Below are 23206 nucleotides of genomic sequence, written 5' to 3' on the forward strand. Positions count from 1 at the left end.
TGTGTGTGTGTGTGTGTGTGTGTGTGTGTGTGTGTGTGTGTGTGTGTGTGTGTGTGTGTGTGTGTGTGTGTGTGTGTGTGTGTGTAGTGCCAGCGACAGAATGCAGTCTCTGAAAAGACAATTTGGGCATGTATAACGTGGGGAAGTAGAAAATGAAGAATCAGATTGCATAAAGTATTGGAGGAATTACAATATGTTATTTCTTAACTTCTTTATCAGATATAATAAATATGACTACACAAAGGTAATGGGAAAAAAAAAGTCTTTTTTTGCGACAAATCTAACAGTAAATCAAATCAATTAACATTGCATTGCACTAACAGTCAGCTCTGTGCATCTCTGCTATATTTTGTTGCTTTCCTATGGCACAGAAATTGTATTTTAATCATGTACCGTGGCTACATCATATGCCTCGACTCAATACGCCTGAGACATTACTTGCACTTCAGCTGCTGGAAATAGCAAAAATATCACAGTTCTTCCCATGCTTGAAGCCCGACTGCGGTGCCGTTTATAATGTGAACTGTGCACTAAATGTGGGACTTACTTGGCTGAAGCGTTGTGCCCTTCACCCTGACTCTGTGAGCAAATTAGAGAACAAACACAGAGGACAGATGGGCAAAGAGGAGTGAAGGTTCCAGTCAGAACCTGGCATGATTGTGAGGTTTGGATAGCAGTGCAGATGTGCAGAACCAGGTCAGTTTGACGCCGACACAAAAAAAAAAAAGGGCTGCACTGTAAAAGAAAAAAAAAGGGAAGTTGATATGCAACTGCTCGCTTTCACAGAGCAGCAACAGAAGTTAAGAAATGTAGGGATCAATTAAAGGGGTGCCACAAAGATGTTGGGGTTTTTTTTTCCCTAAAGAAAATCATGATTAAAAGAAGCAAACAGAGAAAAAAACCACAGATTATCTGATTACATGTAATGAAAATAGGTTTGAAATGATCTTAATGTGGTTCAAGCTCTGTGACTGAGCCTCATCATGCACCTTGAAAACGTCTGTCCTGGGGCCTCATCTCTAAAGGTTACTTACGCATAAAACGGTTCCTGAAGGATGTGTACACCACTTCGCACGCAAAGTTTGTGATCGAAAAAAAAATAAACTTTGCGGGAGAATATGTGTACCGGTACGAAAACTTTGAACCTTGCACACGCACATTTTGGAGACAGGGAACCTGGCACCACTGATTGTAAGGTAGTGAATTGACGCCAGATTCATCTCATACATTTAACGTCTTTAAATATCAGACTTACAGATCCACATAATCGTAAACAGCCAAACTGCAATGGTATCGATGTTTCTTTAGTGGATGTTTAGCTCGATGTTCATATGTCAAACTTTCATCTTCAAACGACAGAGAGCGGTGGATAGAAGTGATTCTTAATTGTTAATTGTGACAAGGTGTGTAACAATTAATCTAATTTCAGAATAAGCACATAAATAGCGCGTTTGACAGCCGTGAGTGAAGCTGCAGTGTGGATGTGCTGCACCGCCATGTGCTCTGGACACTCCGGAGGAGGAGACACACGACGTCCTCGTCACCCTCCGCCTCCAACTCTCGAGTGACTGCGACACAAAGTCCACTGAACCTTTTTACAACGTCCCTGTTCAAATATTTAATTTATACATTTAATAAACAGATAAAACTGAACTTTATCGGTCCGCTGTGGTCTCGGCCAAAAAAGTCTCCTTCCCTCTAACACATGGTTGCCGTCACAACCATGGGGGCAGTTTTGGGGTCCAGCTGTGAGCTCTGGTGCTGCCCCCATGATGTCACTCTCCTCTGACCTCCACCTTCAGATCAGATTCTTCTTCTCCACCTCTGAAGTCTCAGATCGCTCTGTGGCTCTGATACTATGTACAGAGGTGACGACGTGCAGCCTATCGCTTGTTTTTCTTTCATTAGTACTTCCACTACAGTGTCCAACAAATAATATCATTTTCCTGACCTCCACCTCCTCCATGACTATTTCGCTCTCGGTAAAATTCCTTTTCGGCCAGGATTTAGCGTCAAAAGCCGGCGATCAACAGGCTGATTGAGATGCAAAGATATTAATGAGGCACTTTGCATTGACCATTTATGGTAGAAAGTGGGCGTGTTGAGGGCGGGATCTGAACTGCGCGACCTTCCAGGTAGACTGGGATCTATGAAAGAATCTGCATGCAGATGTGCGTAAGCACGGTTTAACGATCCAATTTTTTTGGGCCGCACGACGTTTTCAGCTTTTGGGTGCACGAACATTTTTTGTATGAATCCTACGCGATGTTTTATAAATGAGGCCCCAGGGCTGTTGAACTAACAACTTGTTGCTTCCATTTCAGGTCGCCATTGAACCTCATAAACATGCTTTTGGACTGTCGGAGGAAACCAGAGTATCTGGAGAAAAAAACCCTACAGCACTGCTCAGCCCGTACACTTTTTTTAATCAAATTATTATATGGTTCGTTTGTAGCACACTGCTGTTGTTATCAATTGATAAGTGAGAAGTGGATAGCAATACCAATAAAAACAAATAGACAAAACTAAAAAGCACGCTAAAGGAAACTGTTGATTGTACCGAAACCAGAAAATTAACATCAGAGATCATTGGCTGAATTTGTGATGTGTGTTGATTTTTTTTCTTGCAACGTTTATCTAAAATCTGTGTATGTTACACTGACTTTCTTTATCGTTAATAATTTGGCGTATTTCAAAGAAAAAAAAGAAAGAATCTCGTATAGAGCTCCAACTCAAACACTTTCTTTAGTCCCCCCAACAAAACAAGAACAGAAATGTTTCACCCACAACTAGTTACCGCATTCTCCCAATTCATCTTTGTCATTTCGCCGTATATCATCAACTATATATTTCTTGTGTTTCTATTGTTCTTGTTATTTCCAGTTTCCCCCGTGTCTGTATATTCCGCATAATCAGAGATTCCTCAAGAATGACTATTTCTCATGCAAATGTTGCTGTATTGACTGACACATTAGCTTCTTAGAGCCCTGCGAAGCTTCCCAGTGGGGTGTCTTGCATTTGCCGACGTTTATAAGTATTTTTCCAACTCAGATGTGAAACTTTTTTCACTTCCCAGTTATTCATGAACACAACGTGTGTCCTGGAAAATATTTCAGAATTTTTCATTCAGTTTAAGTACCTTTTGTCTTTGCGTCTGTCTCATCTGCGTCCAGTTCCGTGGGTAAGGCTCTACTTGTACCTGTACTTCTACATCTCACAACTTCATATATAGTACATTTATCCACAAGGGTTACAACTTAATTGCAATAGGACGCCTATATGAGGTCTGTCACCCCAGCATATCTGGCTGATGTCGAAATACGGTAAAGTGATAATACAATCTATAAAGTAACATATATCTTTAAAAGGTTTTCCCCACACTGGAGTCTATATCAGTCTTGTATGATCTTTTTCAAAGAAATTAGCCCAGCCAAATAACATTTCTATGAAAGGTGAATATAACACATGCATTATTCCTTTGATCTATGCTTTGATTAAGGGAACATGTACAAATCTCCACCAGAGCTAAAACATCCTGATCCTTATAGTCTCAATACAGAAAAACCTACTGCTCCTTCAGTACCGATCCAGGTTTGTGAGAAGATTTTTAGACTGATCAATCGTGAATAATCATATCTATTAGCACGTTAGATCAATTAGACCTGGTAAAGTGTAAACTTTCAACACAAACTCTGCCGTAATATGTCCATGCAATTCCTCAAATTAATGAAGCTACTCAAATGTTTCTATACCATACCAACAGATCCCAGTGGCAAATGTGTCTTCATGGCATTTATAAGAGCACATACACTCACGTTGACAAATAAATTGTCCGCACAAGGCAAACACAGAAGTCCATAGCGCCATGCATACATGTATATATTCAGTTATCCTCTGCTACTGGTGCACACAGCTGGCATGTGTGAGTACCCGCACTGCTTATTAAACAAGAAGAAAAGCAGTTGCTTGTTTGATTAACATCAATACAAATTCTGCCTCTCATCTAACTAACTAAAGCTACGGCCACACAGTGTTTTCTTGTCTCCCTCAATTTGAATCTCAATGCTCACTCCTTTCCACTCGGCGGCATCTTTAATAAAGGCTGCTGCTTGTCGGCGAGGGTGTCCTGTCTCTAGTGAGATGGTTAATAAAGCAGAGATGTTCTGCCCACATCCAGAGGCTTTGAAAGAGAGGAGGGGGGATGAACACTATTATTCAGTCAAGAAAAACAAGGGGCTTTACATACAAGCACCACTGTGGGGAAGCAGCACTGAACTTTCTTCCTGTTCTTTTTTAATGTGTTTTTCTCTTCCAGAGTCTAATAGCTTCCCTGGACCCAGACAGCTTCACATTAATTGGCCAAGGAGGCGATGCCAAGGCTATTCTCCTCAGGTCCTCTGGCGCTGCCACTGCCAACTCAATATAGACCTTGAAGTTCGCTCTTATGTCTGCCTTTTTCCCTCGCTTCCCTCTGTTATCTCAGTTTTCTTTCTTCCTCTTCTTTGTCTCTGCATACCTTCCCAGCCTCTGCATGCATGATTGTTTGTTACTTTCTTGCTTATAGAAACACACATACGCACATTCTTAGACTCTTCCACCCCTCCCCTGCTATTCCCTTCATTGAATCCGCTTGTATTTTTTTCTCCTCATCTGGTTTGTCCTCTTGATGTTGTCAATCTCCTCCGAGTCGCGTCTCCACAGTTCCTGTCCGTCCCGACTCTCTGGCTCTCGCTCTCTTTTTCCCATGCTCTCTGTCAGGAGCATAATAAGCAGGGGCTTCACAGCAAGTTGTGGATAATTTAGCCGATGACCCAGCGGGAGTCTCACCAAGGCCAAACTCAGCAGGATGCAGCCACGAGTGGCACCCTGAGGACCTCCTCTTTCCTTCTCCTCAGGAGACAGGAGGGAGCAGAGGTTTTTGGGCTTGCTTGTCAGAGGTTATCAAACACATTACATGTGAGGTAACATGCCTTTTTTGTACTTTTTCCACTAATACTCTTCAGAGTTGTGGCAGAGGCAAATATCAGAAGCAGATTTCTGCTATTTTCCATCATTCATAACCTGCTGTTCAAGTTGTAATGACTGAAGCAATTAGTCATCAGATACTTTACTTTCCCAGAAGGAGGTTGTTTTGTATTTCATGACTTAATGGCGGATCTTGACTCACTTTGATCACTCTTCCTCCACCAACCTGCATGATTTTCATTTTGGAATTAAGATGTATTACCAAGTACTTGAAGAGGTTGAATCACTTCCTCACAAACAAAGATGTTAAAGCAGTTGTGGTCTTTGGAGTTAGAAAACCTGTGATCCAGAAACAAGTGTCTGTTATCAATATACAAATGGCAACAAGCACATTGATTCATTTAAACTTTCTGTTTTTGATTCTTACTTTATAGCCGTTTCATGTTTGATATGAAGACAGAACATTAAAGGGGAAAAAAAATAAAGTCTCTGAAACATTTATAACAAACAATTTATATTGCCGAATTATCAAATGTGACATTTATTGATTTGGGTCTACGTTAATTCACCGTGAGAAATTCCTGAAATAACAAATAGCCTAAAAATCAAATAAACCAACAAGGAGGTGAACCGAATTCAGACAGGCTGATATGAAAAAGCTTTTTCCTAAAATGCTAAAAGCTAATCAAAGACAATGAGATGATGAGACAACATGTTCCTAAACAACTTGCTTGTAAAGATGGCGTTTGTCTCAATGCCCCTGATGCAGTGAGGATGTCATTTGGATGCTGAAAAAGACAACTCACTTGCTTTCCTTTGGTCAATCTGAATGATACCTCAGGGGAAGCTTCAACTCCTCGTTTAGAGAATAGACTCTACAGATGCCAGACATCAGCAAATACCCTCGGTTTCTTTCTGAGTTGTTTTTCTGGGATTGCCAATATTTTGAAAATTTATATTAAACCTATTTTATGTTTCCCCACTGTATAAGTATAAAATAATTTAAAGAAAAGCCATCTCTAACCCACGTGTTGTCACTCTCACCTTAAGTGTCCAAGTTCGACTTCCCCGTGATTGTCTGAAGGGAGTAAGCCCATTTACCCTTTGTCTGAATAGTTTCTGGACTTCTTCCGACACTTCTAACACGTTCTTGTTGTGTGATTGGTGACTCCAAACCGCCTGTAGGTGTGATAACCTTTTAGTTTTGTAATGCTAGCTGGGATTGACCCCCCCGCCCCCGGTGACGGGACGGATGGATGTTGATGTTGACAATCAAAGCAAAAGTAACAGGTGTAGTTTTTTCCTCCAGTAGATTCTGTGTGTGTGTGTGTGTGTGTGTGTGTGTGTGTGTGTGTGTGTGTGTGTGTGTGTGTGTGTGTGTGTGTGTGTGTGTGTGTGTGTGTGTGTGTGTGTGTGTGTGTGTGTGTGTGTGTGTGTGTGTGTGTGTGTGTGTGTGTGTGTGTGTGTGTGTGTGTGTGCAGATGCTTTTTCTCCTGTTTACTTTGTTGTACCTTACAGGGCAGAACAAATAAAGCCTTATCAAACCTATGACTACATGGACTGTACTTCAACAGTTTGAGTTGAACAGACCCACCGGATTGTTGAAGTACAACATGAAAAATAAATGTGTGATGGTGTGCAAGGCCTTTAGACTTTATCATTTGATTTCAGGCAACAGTTAAACACAGCACAAACACAACTGAAAATGTGTTGTTGGCCTAATACGTCCTAGATGGAGTGTACGTCTCCCCCACTGTGTGCCTCTCAACTTTTGTAATGTCTCTTGAAGTACTAAAGGGAGTTGACAGCTCATTCTCCTTAAAAAATAAAATATATAAACATGTCAGTCGGTGTCAGCAGTTGCTCAAAGTCTGGCATCCCTGTGGAGCTCAGAGTAATTCAGTCCATCTATTTTGAAGCCCTACAACGCTCAACTTAGTCAGAGGCCTGAGCAAAGGCAGACACGCCGGAGAAAGACAGCTATCGATCAGCACAAAGCTGTCAGATGTTTGAAGGAGAGGTTCCCTGGAAAGTGCCGCTAACGAGCTCTGCTTTCCTCCCACTGCAGCTTTTGATTCACTGTCGTCAGGGAGGCAGAGGAAGACGTAAGAGCTGTGCTATGGTAAATGCACGGTTTAGTGTCACAATCAATGAAAACAGCAGCCGCACTCTTGTCTTAGAGACTAACCCCAACACACACACATACACACCCCTTCCCCGAGCGAAATCGGTTTTTGGAGTAGAAGCAATAGGGAGGTGAGTGTATTGAGATCTAATCAAATATCCTAACACAGAGCCTGTGTATTGACCTGAATTTCAAGGCAGAATTAACTGGTGTTCTTCTCTTGTTAGTTCAATGCCTTGGAAGAAAAGAGATGTTTCGGATGAAGAGAGATAGGGAGGAGAAAAGAGGAAAAGAGAAAATCACAGCAGTCTACAAGAGGAAGTACACTGCATGCATGTGTGTGTGTGTGTGTGTGAGTGTGTATATACATATACTGTATATGAGAGAGAGAGAGAGAATAGACAATAGACTGAACTAAATGAAAGCTGGTCGGTAGGCAATAAATGACATTTGTTGAAGGGGGTTAGAGGTACAGGGATTTCCTCTGAAAACAAAAAGTAAAGGTAGTCTCTGAAATGGCTACATCTGAATCATTTATGGTCTTTTTTTGTCTGCTGTATGTAATCATATCCATTTTAATAGAACATGAAGCTTTTTTAATAATTACACTACAGTTACATTCTCCTGCCGTTTTATCTGATCTCCTTTCATTTTGCCATCATAAACGCTCCTTTTATTCCAAATCTCATTCCGATGATAACTGAATGTTAGTAAAGAAGTTGACTCTTCCGAAAGAAAACTACACAAATCTATTAAGACACTCTCTCTGCTAATATTGTGTGTGTCTTTTCAAAAGATTCTTGAAAAACAGCGCCATTGAAATTTAAAAAAATACTTGGTTTATTTAGCCTTTTGCTGTTGTCACTGTCCTTGCCATTGAATAATGAGTCAGGACAGCGTCTACTGGGAAAGCACCAAAAAGTGCAACCAAATGAGATTTCAGCCTTGGATGTATTTTTATTTTCACTTTTAGAGCCAGTGGCAGCTGGTGGTTCATTTCTTAGGTGGGGCTCTTCATTATTATTCGATTTCAGCCAATGTTAACTTAATTTAAATACAATGCGTTTTGAAACCGCATTACAACAATCTTGTCTTTTTTAGATTGAGAGAGGCCCCCAGTGATGAAACATTATAGTTCTTTAAAACAGTTAGTGAATAGAGAGCACTTATTAAGACTCTTTTATGAACATACTTGTACACAGGTCCTACTACCCGACCCCACCACAGCACCGTGACCCCACCGCAACGGCACAGCCCTTAAACTCCAGACTGAGATTGGTTCATCATCAGACCAACGCTCATCATAGGCTTTTCTTAGTATTTGTATTTATCTCGCCTGTCTGCCACTCTCTCTCTCCCTCTTCTATTCCTCTCTCTCCCTGTCCTATCCCATGTACTTCTACCCCCAACCGGTCAAGACGTATGGCCGCCCTTCCAGAGTCTAGGGTCCGCCCCACGGTTTCTTCCTGAAGAGGGACTTCTTATGAACTTTTCTTCCTGCGAGGGAGTTTTTCCTGGCCACTGTTGCTTGTTACATCTGCTTGCTTTGGAAGGGTTTAGTTGGGTTCTGTTGTCCTCTATCATTGTAAGAGCGCTTTGAGATGTCTGTTGATGTGATTTAGCGCTTTACAAATAAAATTTAATTGAATTAAACATACCAGTAGAAGCTTCATTATTCCCTTTTAGAGAATTAATGAGTTTTGGTGCTCGTTTCCATAAAACCTGTTTCAAACTACCTTGCAACCTACTTGAAATGTGACAGGTTCAGAATTAACTCGGATCACCCGAACAGTTAAAAAACGCAGCTGAAAGTTTTGCAACCTTATCAATTGTGTACAACATGAATTTCATTCACATGATACACATGGTGGCGTAGTGGTTAGTGCTCTCACCTCACAGCGAAAATGTTGTGGGTTAAAAAACTGTGACGGGCCTTTCTGTGTTGTGTTTGCATGCCAGTTTCCCCCCAAAGCCGAAATCATGCATTTGAGCTCAATTGGTGACACCAAATTGCCTCTAGGTGTGAATGTAAGTGTGTGTGTGGTTGTCTGTCTGTTGTATGTTTGCCCTGTGATGGACTGGCGAACTGTCCAAGGTGTGTCCTGCCCCCTTCCACAGTATGCTAGGATTGGCTCCAGCACCGGTGACCCTGCACAGGAGTCACGGGCGCTGGAGTTAAGTGGGATAGATGGATGGACGGATGGATGGACGGACGGACGGACCATCAGGTTTGAATGTCAACCTTCATTTTAGATATTTGGTGCCAATCCATGTCCGTTATGGTTGGCCATTGCCTGTCTCATCAAAATTTAACAAGAAAGTGCAATGAAATGCTGTATCACTCTTGTAACTTCTGAAAGAATTGCTGTGGAAATGTTTACCCTCAAAACTAATTTTGGGATGACAATGTCAACTTCCACTAGACTAGTTTATTCAGAAACTGGATTCTTAAACAAATTATACACCTACTAAATTACAACAAACCCATCACAATTATTTCAAACCAATCATGGTTTTCTAAAAAAATTAAACTTGGCTTTCTAAATGGGGATTTTCTTTACTTTGAAAAACAAATCATTTGAAACAAAACAGCTATAATGCCGCACCCTCTTTTGAAATGCCAATCTCATTTTGTGGTGACGTCAATCCAGTCTGCTACTTTCCTTTACGTCATTGTACTTACACGCCTCTCTTCAATCCCCAGCTAACTCTCTATAATTTAGTTTCAGTATGTAATTTTTTAATTTAAGAGTTTATTTATTTAAGAGTTTATTCAGGGAAAATCAGTTCTAAACACAATCTTTTGAAATGAAGCAGTTCAATAAATGCATAATAGCTTCAATGTTAATGGGCAATTATATTAAGTAATGGTGATTTCCAGTGGTGGGCCATCAGGGCCCGCAAGGCCTTCTCTGCTGGCCAAAGAAAAATATCTGAATCACAGAATGATGTTAATTATTTTTTGTCCATGGATGCTTATTAAATTATTTAAAATGGTTAGTCCGCTTCCTTTCATCGCTTTTCCCAGGTTGCGCTGCTTCCAGATGTGTAGTTTCATATTAAACCTTTTAACCAATCACATTTCAGCCATCTGTTGCCAGGGTCAAACTAAATCTGCCTGGAGGCCTTCAGTCATTTTTGCAGGCCTCTACTCTGCAGCATAAAACAAGTGTCAATCAAACTGTTTCTTCAACCAATCAGATCTTTTGTTGGCGACACCGGGGCCTTCCAGCAGGCAAACGGTGACATCAGCCTATTCAAGCCCTCGGGTTGAATCGTCAGAGTTTAGTGGTTAACTAACTGCATCAGTAGCAAGCTGCACAAGCAAGAATGTAGTTGTGTGGATTTAATCGTGGTTTTGCCAACCCACAACGGCTAAAGAGGGAGAAGAAATGGATTTGGTTGCAGGATTTATTGTCAAAACCATTTACAAAACAGACTTTTCAAGAGGTCACTGAACGCACTGCAGCTGCTTTGAGCGCTGATCCACACAATACCACCAACTACACGGCAGGATTCTGGACTGTATTATTTGTCAGACACAAAATGTTTGAGAGACCACAACAAACTGATGTTTGTCACCATCCTTGAACCCCAGAAGTTTCTGGAGTACCAGAAATATTTCCTGCATGCAGCCTCCTCCAGCTTAACACAGAGCCACAGAGCGTTTTTGGATCGGTCTCGGCGTAGAACACAACTGACTGTGCTGTATGGAATGAATGATTTTACAGATAAATATCCCACTGATCTCCTTGACTTCCTTCAGCAGAAGATTCTGAGTGCACACGGGGCAGCTGTGACCATCCCCGACCACCCACTGCTTCTGTCCAGACATTTTCAGCTCTAAAGTGAATTCAAACTTATCCCAGAACACGACACGGCAGTTCGACATTTAGCATTAACTTTACTGGTGATAGAAAATGGCTTCTTGATGGAAATGAAACACAGAAAATATGTACAGCAGAGTAATTAAACTTTGATTGAGGAAAGAAACCAAGATGGATTTTGTGTACAAATAATCAGAATTCATGGTGAATAAATTGTTGCCATCATCCTAACTAATACTGCAATTTTATTATGTCATTATTTATGCTTTTTATGCCGTTGTGGCTGCAGTAGAAGGAGAGTTGTGCGCTCCAGGTTGGTTTCTTCAGTAAAGACATTTATTCTGGCTACTTGAGTATCTATCTGTGATGCAACAGCTTCTTGTACTGCACTTCTGCATAGTAAGATGGTTTTTATGTCTATAAAAAAGATATAAAGCAGTGGATTGACTCAGACTGAGCACAACTGAAGACCCCACCACTGGTGATTTCAATGGAGAAGTGACCCAAATATTTTTTGATTATGTTGTTTGCTGTAATTGAGCAGCCATACCTTTTGTAATAAAATTAGGCCATATAGGGTCAGTTTATGGAATAAATATTAAGTAGCCCAGTGAAAGTTGACATTGTAATCCCACAATGAGTTTTAAATATAAATGAGGCATTTATGTGTGGCATTAATATAGCCATTGTTTAGGAAGTTTCAAGAGGGATGCAACCTTTCATTGCATGTTTGTTTCACTGACTCACAGGCAATAATCAATCATACAAGGTGGGGACTGTAGCCAATTGTATTAGGGGATACAATGGCATGATTATGCCATCATAGAATATTCTAGCTTGAGGTGAGAGTGCTTAACAGTACACCACAGTGTCGCTGTACCTTTCATACACATGCAAAATAACAGAGGAAGAGATCTGACAATGTGGACCCACACCAAGATTTTACCTCTATGCTGCAAATTAATGTTTAAATATAGTGCATTTGTTGGTGTATTGTTCCATGATTACATTTTTTTCTCTCCATTTGTATTGCAGCAGCTTTAGTTGGATTTAGGGAGACAGTCATCCTAAAATCTCCAAATGCATACCTATCTTAAGACTTTAATTTAAATTGTATAATCCAGTGTGATAGACTTAAAACAATCACAATAGTATGAATAATAACTGTTAGATTAGTAAGCTTTCTTTTGAAAGCAATGCAAATAACTACTCTAATTGTCAATTTGCAGAATATTTGTCATAGGTCTATATTTTTTGACATTTGTTTTAAAGTTATAACTGATGAGTGCTTCAAATCAAAGTAACTATAAATACGCTGATGCCTCAGTTCACTGTTGAAACTTAGTCTTTATTTTGGCATCATTGTGCATTTATTCAAATGAATATACACTCCAAGTCCCCGTTAACACCGTTTATATTTGCCACTTCACTTCTAAGCTGTGCCATAATGCAGGCGTAGTGAGACTGGTGAGTGGTATGCTGTGATGCTCCAGAGGGGCCGGGAATGTGTCAGGAAGGAGGGGAGACCTCTAATTAGCTCCTTTTTCTCTCCTGGGAAGGGAGTGGCTCTGAGAAGCTGTCCCTGCTTCTTAATGAGCGCACTGGAGACCACTGAGACGAACCCTCAACACTGAGACACTATACATCCCTGCCTGTACTACATTTAATGTACCTCAAACTGTTTGTCCCTAAAGGTCTTGCTTTTTTTGCATCCATGTCATTCTCCTTGAGCTACTGTATTCTCCCACTCTGGCTGTAGCCTCCCACTTACCACCACCAACAACAAGCCACCCTTCAAGCCACTCTTTCTTCCCAGGGGACTTCGACACACATATACAGGAGCACGTACTCACAGTCCACACTCGGAATCACTGCCCAGGTATTGGAGGCAATCAGACGATACAATGCCCCATTATTGCCTCAGCGTGCCAAAGAAGGCATCAATACGCCGCTTCTTAAGCTCAGAGAAAGGAGGTTTTAATCTGAAGCAATAAGACCACTGAAGATAATAAATTGCTGGAGTGTCTGAACATACTTGTGCGAGCGATTACCTTCTCAGTTTGGAGCGAAGCAGCAGGATCATCATCTGCTGGCTCGCAAGAGGGGAGGGGGGAGTCTGAGAAGAAAAATAGCTCACCACCCCTCCCACCTCTCAGCCTTCATACAAGAGATAGCTTAGCTGGCTCTGTTATGTTGTGGTTTGATTAAAGAATCTTCTCATTAAAAGGTTCCCTCCAGTTACTAATCAAAGCAGAGTCGATATCTGGGAATTAGCTCACCAAACACTCCTGCCCTGCTGTTTTTCCACTCGCTTGCTTTTGCTTACTTTCTCTTTTTTGCCCTGATTTTGTTCCTCCCTTTCCATCTTTCTGCATCTGCCCAACTTTCACTCCTTCAGTTTGAGTCCCCACACTCTCATCCCCTCCACAACCGGTTCTTTTCCTTCCTCTCAACCTTCTTTCCCTTCCTCTTTCTTGGTCCACCGCTGCAGTATTGCCACTGGCACGGTTCTGTTTATTACTGGCAAATTAACCAAGAGAGGGGAGTCCCAGTAATGCCAGTCAGCTATACCACCATCCTCAGAGACAGAGGTCAACTTTCATTTAGATTCAAATGTTTCAAGCCAAATTGATTTACCGTCTCTTGGGCTTGGTGAACTTGTGTGGCAGTGGTTAGTTGGAGGTAGTTCAAGCTGTCACTGATGATTGGGAATTTTGAAAACAGGGCTTTGGCATAGTACAACTAAGTCTTCACACTTGTGAATGCCCATTAAACTTTGATCTGAAGAAAAGTAAAGTTAAATCATACAGTATATATTTGAGAGTCGGGACTTCCAAATTGACTACAATAGAACTGGGCTTTAAATTGCATCATGAAAGGAACTGAAGGGAGGTCTATAGATTTTACAGAGTTGGGAATTTTTGTAAAGAAATAGACTGACAGTATAGATTTTGGCCATGTTTATAGAGGTCAATCATCTTTGAGAAACACTGCCCTCACAAAAGAAATGACCACATCAGTCATTTTTATTAAGAGCTCCCGATACGACATGTTCATGTTTGGCTGGCAAAGCAGTGAGGCACCAGAGCAACAATGATGGGAACAAAGTGACATTTATACGGGGCATGGAGGAAATGTGTGAATGGGTGCATCAACCAAACCTTGGATCAGAAAACACGTGTTTATCTTTTACAGCCAACAGTCAATGTGATTTTCTTTAGAACAAAATAGCTATTTGATTAACTATTTCACATGACAATGATAATCATGCTCCACGTTCTTTCATTTTAAATTGCAATACTTTTGTGATTAACTCAGTGGTTAATAAGGCAGAAAATATCAAGAGGGAGCAATATTCCACAAACCTCTTTTATGCTATAATTTTTCACCTGCTGCCTTTCGAGCTCGCTTGGTATTTTGCAGATTGCATTGACAGTAGAATTAATTTCCACTGTCTGAGATAAATTATCTAAAACCATTGCCTGCATATCACCACAGCATCCACCAGTGTCCACATACCATTGGCCTTTACTACATTGGTATGAGTCGCGTAGCCATGTAAATAGGTTTTCATTTGCTTTTATCCATTGCCAGTCGTCCCAATCTGCCAAAACAAACAGGGTTCAGGTAATATTTGCTTTAAGCATCCACAAGTTTTTACTTTCAAGGCCTTTTAATTTGAAGGCCTATTTGTAGCAGTTAGAGCCAGTGTGTTTCTTATTTGTCCTTGCAAGGCATATGTGCATTCATTACACAATTTTTTTCTGATCATTTACTCTCTCAACCACATGCAGACCTTTACAAAAACTTAAATGGCAGCACTCATGTCAATCCTTTGATTCTTTTTCTTTAGCAATCTCTCTGTCACTGTCTGACCTTTCTCATGAATTCAGTAGCACAGTTTAATCTTTTTTTTTTTTTTTTACAAATTCTATGTACGATCCCTTCCTTCCAAACCACAGACCACCCAGGGTAGAGTAGCTCCCTTCTGAATCTCTGTCATTTTCCTTCTGTCTTTTGCCCACTGTTAGATTCAGTCTCAGTATGTGACAGACACACAGGGGATGAAGTGGTATCAACAAAGAGACTTGGCTTCTGTCGACTGATCTCGGCGTCCTTTTGTGTTGACACTGTTTTTACGAGCTGTGTAAAAAGCTACAAAGGTTTTCTGCTTCACACTCTGTTGGCTAATTGCATCAAAGCATTTGGAGTCTGTTGTCTCAGCCCCCGTGTTTGTACGAGCATCAAAAGGAGAGAGCTTTAGCGTGTGGAACTTGTGCCAGATATCATCTATCCAGCATTGAGGGATGGAAGAATGCAAAAAGCAGGAGAGTGTGACGGTGGCATTTGTTTGTCTCCCCCCCTGTACAACAAACACAACCTGACGGGAAATTTATGAAATCAACGTCACTCTGTCCTCTCCCAGTAATGACATGAATCTCATGGCACAGTCTGCCTAAGCGAGAGAGAGAGATGAAAGCTATGTGGAATAAGGTTGGACTGCCAATGCCTGGTCAGGGGGATTTCAATGTTGAACCCAGCCTCCACATTAGCCCCATCAATACCAGGAATTCAATAACTGCCCACACCAATACAGAGAAGGCACATGTTTGGAGTAGCTTCAACATCTGTTACATTTGGTCACTGGTTCATTTGTTTGGACAGGATTGTTCTGTACTTCATTCATACACACTGTTCATTTGGAAATGGTCTGACACTCAACCATTCAAGGGATCTCACTTATGTCGTTGTAAAACGGACACCTGCTTGAATTTGTGACAACAACAAAGTAATTTCAAAAAAACTAAACAAAATACAAAGACACCTAGAGTTGTGTATTTTGCCACAAGTGAACTGAGTTCCTCTGTGCAAAGCCTACTAGATATTATCTACTAATGAAGTCCTTACTGTAACATATACCTACAGTTTATAGACATTACCATGTTTCCAATTAAGCTTATGCCAGCATTTTGTATTTTTTTTTTATAATGTCGGGCAAGCCTCTCGAGGTTGCCAGAGTACATCGGGGGGCTCAGTGGAAGGATGCCTTTTGGGGGAAAAGGGATTCCTTCAAGAAAACTGGTTAAGAACTGTTTTTGATCATGTGAAATTTAATTGATCCATGAAAATGAATCAACACCTTGTAACCATCTGCTATTACATCCAGCAGCTATTATTATAATGGTGTGCTTTCAAACCATGTTCTACTGAGGTGCCAACGGAGGCAGCAATTTTGGAGTCTGGCTTTGGATAAATGGCAAAGTCAGGCACCTTGTCAGCCACGTCAACTGCAGCACAGTTTCCACCAGAGCCCTGCATGAAAAGCAACTACAAACCGTACTGCCAATCCATGTTCTCATCCAATCCAAGAAGACCAGGTAGAATTGGAGTCATGACATTTTTGACTGGCTAGGTCAACCGATATGGGTCGTAGCCATAGACTGGACTGTCACTAGCCTGGATACTGCCGAGACATTGTAGCTGAAAGAGGAAAGAGGACATGACTCCATGGTGGGGGGGTTGGGGGGGGGTGTCTTTGACACAAGACACATGGTGTGTATCATTGTGTGCATTCACATATTTTCTGTATTCAAACCAAAGCCAAACTATCATCGCCTATGTATTCTGTATGTTTGCATTACTGTGCACAGAGTAGTATCCGGACACTGTGCCTCTGTACTCTTTGTACTTGTGTTTGTGAGTGTGTGACAGCCAGGTGGGCCACACGGAGCACGTTTTTGTTTGCTAAAATGCTGGCAGTGTCTGTTCACTCGGCCATGTGACATGATTTATGGGTGGGACACAGAGTGTAAATGTCCTGCCTGTGACCAGCAGACCAAACAACAGAGTGAACCAGAAGACGAGGAAAACTGACTTTGCAGTGTTTTCCAACTAAGCTGTATTTTCTCATTGTCCCTTCTATTCTCAGTTTCTGCTTCAATGTCTATTTATCTCTCTTCATTTGGTCTTTTCTCACATGGTCTCCTGGTTTCACCCCATGTTCCCCTTTCATTGACCCTGAAACCAAGAAACTTTGGTAGCGAGGGAAAAGCCTTGAGCCACTCCCAAACACAGCCAGGCTGCAGTTTTTTAGCACTTTCACATGTGAAGCTTTTCAGGAACTTACATGGTCCCTGCTGGGCCAAGTTTCTAAGTGAGCTGAGGAGTAGTAAACAATGTGACGTCAGCAGACAGCAGGCCGCTGATTGGCCGGTGCGCGACGACGACCAGTGCTCATAAACAGAAATAGACACGCAGAAATCTACCCTGTGGAGCATCAACGAGGTGCAGACGTTTCTTTGTCCTGCGAATATCGGGAGGTGTCCGGCCCACGGATACCACCGTTGTTTTGGATTAACCGGTTTGCTTGTTAACTGGTGACCAGCTTCCTCGAGTGTCCCGTGTCTCAGCATGTGTTAAAAACCCACCAAAATCCGTAGCTGGCCTGGCGAACGCCGTTTAAATAAATTGCCATTAATGTGTAAAGTATCATACCGTTTGTTTGTCTTTGTCCTCTTTAACATCCGCTGCTACTAACAGCTGGTGACAGAAGTCACCAGTTAAACTCAAACACCGGACAGTGAAGCACATTTTTACAATAAAGCAACAGGATCGAAACAATCCACATTTTGTAATATTTATCATTATTAAATATATAGAAATATATACTATTTCAGTCATTATTTGAGTTGAGGTGGTGGTACTATATTGTATAAGTTGAGTAGAGACAAGGCAAGTTGAGTCGAGTAGGGCTGAGTAGGTACTAGTGGAAAAACGCCATTAGAATGCAAGAATTGACTGTTTTCATGTCTTCTTTGTTTCTCTTTGTCCTTTGTGAGCAATTAGAAAAAAGTTGATTTAGTTTCAATGATTATCAAACAACAATTGTGTTTTTTGAAAAAGGATGACATTTTATGTTTTGGCCACTTGCTGTTTATGAGAGAGTGTTATTTCCAGAGCGAAGAGGCAAATCATCAAAACAAAGGTTACTAAATTACATTAGATTTGCTAAATCATGCATATGCTCTTATATTTTGCATAATATTTTGTCTTAGAGAAAATAGTTGAATAAGACCTTCTCTAATGAAGGCGTCCAAGTGATTATTCATAAAAAGCTAATTTGTCTTATGAAGTTGCAAAATACCATTATTTGGGTGGTGTACATGGTTTTGCTGTGTGGGTGACGCTGGCATCTTCTCATTCGTTCATTTAAAAAAAAAAAAAAAAAACCCACACAATTTCACAAACTGCACATACACAAAACCCAATTTAAATTGATATGCCATTAATGACATTTTAAAATTTCAGAAATACTCCAAAAGTAATTGTTGAATACATTATGTGTCAGTTTCTGTATTTTTTTGGGAACCTTAGTCAAATTTGAGTTGATTGATTGACTGATTGATTGATTGTCACATCTAATTGCTGACAGAAATCATATTGAAAAAATGTCACTCTGGTGAAAAAATAATATTGAGCATATTAAAGACGAAAACATTTACATATGCTACTACTAACAGTATTTTTTGTTGCCTCGTTTAATTTCTTTCTTTATGTCACTCAGTCATCAAGAGGCAAAACATAGGACTTGGTTTGTGAATAAAAGCTGTGCGTCATATAATGATATACTCATAGTTAAGCATATGCATTTAACACAGGAGTCAAAGTGCAGAGTCTAAAATGAGACCAGTGGTCGAAATCTGCACCAAGATGACAGACACAATTAATTAGTGTGTATGTCTAAAAAGTATAACTATAAGAACTCCAATAATGACTTCATTGAATATTTTCTCTACATGCATTTGTGAGTAAATCAGCAAATTCTGGTGTCCATTTATTAATGCTACCGAGTGGCAATGAGAATAGCATTCAAAACCAAGAAAAAGTAAATAGTGAATATGTTTATTGCAATCTAGATATCTTGATTGTTGCCTCAAAAGTCTTCATAGCCATTTTTTATTTTAAATTGCAATTCTACCCATCTCAGAAACCTTTCCCATATTTTCCCATCAGTATTGTTTCAGGGAGAACATTAGATGGGATGAAAGGCATGAGAGAGGAAGAGAGTTGACAGGAAACGCAAAAGAGATAAAGGTTAAGGAGGAGAATAAGAGGAGAGTTATAAAGGATGTGGGAGCAGATTAGGACAGAGGGGAATGTCAACGTCCATGTGTCCCGGTGTAGAAATGATAGGGAGTGGCAGATTGTGTGCGTAAATTACTGGTCTGCACGTTGAATATTCATGAAGCAGACAAGTCGAGGTGCAAAAGAGAGAGAGATGGACGCAGTGAGGAAATTAGAAGGGACAGACTGTGAGCTCTGATGGGTAATGACAGCCTCAAGTCACACATTAAAGACTGGACAACTGCTTCAATAATGTTAGAACCACTGTGGAGCTTTTGTCAATGAATGCACCAGAGAAAGAGGGAATGTCAAAGATGAGTGATGGTTAAAAGACAAGGTGAAATATAATGAACACACAAGAGTTGAAAGATGTCTCATTGAATCTGTTTGTGTCAAATTAATCACAACAGCGGAATCACTGGACTAAAGTACGATTTATGGAGGACTAAGGCGGCGATTAGTGTCAAGTATATATTAATTTAACTGCTAATTAAACAATATTAAGACATTTAATAGGATAAACAACGTAAACACACTCAAGATCATACAATGTGTCAAAGCTGTTAGTGATTATTGCACTGAACATAAAGTTCTGCATCACAACCTTGTTTATTTACTTTGTGATGAGTACGATTGCTGTGTGTGTCAACGAGACATCTGACATTCTTTATTTCACATGTAGCCTGTGGCAAAGAAAAATAAACCACAAAATATGTTTATGAGAAGTCCAACAAGTTGGCACAATGTGTAATTAAAAGAGGAACAAATTATTTAAAACTTACTAAACATTGAATGACACATATACAACACATGAGATGTTGAAAGTACAATGTATTTCTATTTTACTGAAAGATCACTTCATTTAAAAATACATTTGACATATTATCAAAGCCTTTTATGAATGGGCGTTGCAAATAACATACAACAATTGCAGTGGCTACAAGAGTAAGGCAACCACGTCGACACTCATTTAATTGTTTAATAAAGCAAATTTAAAGTAGCTACATTTTGCCTTAGAATTCTGACTACACATAGATCATTGCAAGTACTCTTGGTTTATTCAGGGCAGAATCTTGTCATTGTGCTTTTCACTCTTCTCACAGCAAGAAAATCTGTACACACTTTTAGGCTGAGGCCATCCTGCATGCAGCTTGCATGTTTTTCATTTCCCTGGCTCATCCAGCTTCCTCCCACAATCCAAAGACAGATTAACTGGTGACTCTAAAAGGCCTGTGAGTGTAGTGTGTTAAGTGTGCAGGTCTCTCTCTCTCTCGCTCTCTCTCGCTCGCTCTCTCTTACTTTTTCATTAATTGACATCCACATTTTTACAGCCTCAGTGGACTGCTGCATTAATCAGCCAACCACTTTCCAAAGTGCTCATACACATGCATAGTGGCACATATAGAGAGTAAAAATTAGAGCAGCAAGTTCCCCCTGGCAGGGAAACCTCCTGGTTTGGGAGAGAAGCATCTGGACAATACTTTCCCAGAGGCCCACATGCTGGCAACTAGCTGAGGAGTCCCCACTGTGTGTGAGGACAGAATACAGAGCACAGCAAAGCTCCAAGTCCAGAATAACACATCAGTCAGACATCTGCGGCCAATTCACATGTCAAAGGAGCGACACAGATAGAGCGGGACTAGAAGAGTTGCTTTTTTTTTGACAAGTAACACTCTTACATGCGATAATTAATGTCAAAGTCTACATTGTTGGATTATTTTCACTTGAATTCGTTTTTGTCGTCTGACCATTTTGGGTTCACTGTTAGAGACAATAGGATTGCATCCTTCCATGTGTTTTTCCCTCCATTTTCTACCGTGTGCCTTCACTGATACTCAGACAATAGCCTTTTGCAATGTAAACAAGAAAGTGACTCCAAACTGGACCCCGCCTCAGAGAACAGGAGTCCGTTGTGATTGGCCGGAGTGGTCAAGGGGTCAAGGGGAGGACCCGGACGAGGGGAAGGCCGCCTCTCTCATTGAAGAGTCTGTGTTTGCGTTGAATCGCTCTCTTTTCCAGCCTTAAGTTGGTGAGAGCACGGCCGTGTCCTGTGCTGTCTTTATTTGAGAAATAATTGTGTTAATTCTTAACAATCTCAGATCTGTCGTTTCCATAGTCAGCCACAGTTGTGGAACATGCAGAATCCAGAGAATAGAGATAAAAATTATATCTTACAACGTAAACACTTTTAGGACCTCGTGTCTTCAACACAACCCACACTATATGTGTAAATATTGCAGCAATCCTGAGTGTACATTTTTCTTCGTATCAGAAATGTTGTAATACAACAATCCCACCATGTACTGAAACATCTTTCTTAAGACTGCTGTTGTGTACCTTGCATGCATTAGAATAGAGTTGAAGAAGGGAGAAGAAGAGCGGAAGATATTCAGGAGACAGAAACAGAATCACATGGAGACAGATAGATAGAATGAGGACAGCACGGTCCGAAGTGAGAGGAGAGCAGCAGCAGCAGCTGTTCCTGTTTCCTGTTCTATCTGAGCCTTTATACCAACACAGCATGGCAGCATCCCTGAGGGATGAATCAGAAAAAGGCTCTTAAAACAAAACCCAATCACCACACTGTAGCATTAATAGGCTTCTCTCAGGTGTGTACCTTAATAAGACTGCCATCTGTACTCACGTTAACAGCTCTGTGCACTCTGTGTGTTTTATCCAATCTCCCACAAATGAGAATACATTAAATCAACTACATATTTGTGTGTGTGTGTGTGTGTGTGTGTGTGTGTGTGCGTGTGTGCGTGCGTGCGTGCGTGTGCGTGCGTGTGTGTGTGTGTGTGTCTGCGCGCCTGAATCATTAAAATACCCAGCTTACCATTAGTCAAGTTTAAATGAATTGACCACCGCAACGTATAAAGTTGTGTTTTTTATCTACCGCTTAAGAAAATACAAAGCTCCAAAACCTACACTGGGTTTAAATAATACATCGGTTATTACACGCGGTACAATACAAACACATTGTCATGATTATAAGAGGATTACTTTCCTTCGGTAGCTTCTACATTTTCCTGCGGGAGTCTGGATTGATGGCAAGCAGAGCTTGATATTATGCATTCATTGATATGAATACTCTCAACTGAGACACAAAGAGAAACAACACAACAGCAAAGAGATGAAATCAGTATGGGGTATCCTCAGTAGCTGAAGGTGGGATTTTCAACGATGTGGCAATATTTTTATTTTTTTATTTTTTTGCATACTTTACCAAACAGGAATGAAATGTCACAGGTATTTTTTTTTTTTTGTGGCAGAGAGAAAAACAGTCTGCGTAAATGCAACTGATGATGGGGTGTTTTGTTAATTTCTTTATTTTTCATTCCTGCCACACAGTCGTGTTCCAGGTGGTCCAATGGTTATAGAGACTTATTTAGAATCTATTCTGCCATTATAATAAAAACTTGCTTCATTTTCTATTTGGCGTAATACACACGGAATGAAATTGTTTTTATTTATGCAACACCAGATATAATTGTCACCTCAGTGGGGTTTACATAGTGAGATCAGGAAGTTAAGAAATAGAAAAGCTATTGAGAGAATAGCAGGAAAAAATGACTTTTCTCCATTTAATAACAAAAATTATGACAAAAAGAAATAGGTCAAACAGAGAGGTGGGCCTCCCTTGACTGAGGGTGCATTTAATCGCCAAAACACCCCATAATGTCAAGGTACATAGTTGAAAACGTGTTTAGTCAGGCACAATGTGTTTCGAGCTCAGTGAAAGGAGCTAATTCTGTCACACTTTCAAAACCCCTAAAATACAGAAAAGTCAAATAATCTCTTTAAACAGCTTCAGTCAAGTGAAAACATTTTCAACAGGTAAAACCTGTGGATAAAAACGGACTCAGAACCATTTAAGATTGAATGACCGGATGATGATCTGTGTATTTAGGTGTAGCGTGCCACCTTGTTCCAATTAACTTTTAACCAAGTCAATCCACAAACTTCTGCTATAGCGTGCTATCTAAAGACTGGCTGTATGTTTTGCAAGTTAGTCATCAGGCCAACAGGGCAGACGGGAGGGAAATGGAAATATTAAATATAGATGACTGTTGCTGACAGCAGAGTGGAAGAGAAATAAACTTTCCAACCATGGAACACCCTGTCAACAGTCTCTGCCCCCATCCTTATTATCAAGAGGACCCAT

This window comes from Lipophrys pholis, assembly GCF_963383615.2.
Source record: "Lipophrys pholis genome assembly, chromosome: 2".
Lineage (NCBI taxonomy): Eukaryota > Metazoa > Chordata > Actinopteri > Blenniiformes > Blenniidae > Lipophrys > Lipophrys pholis.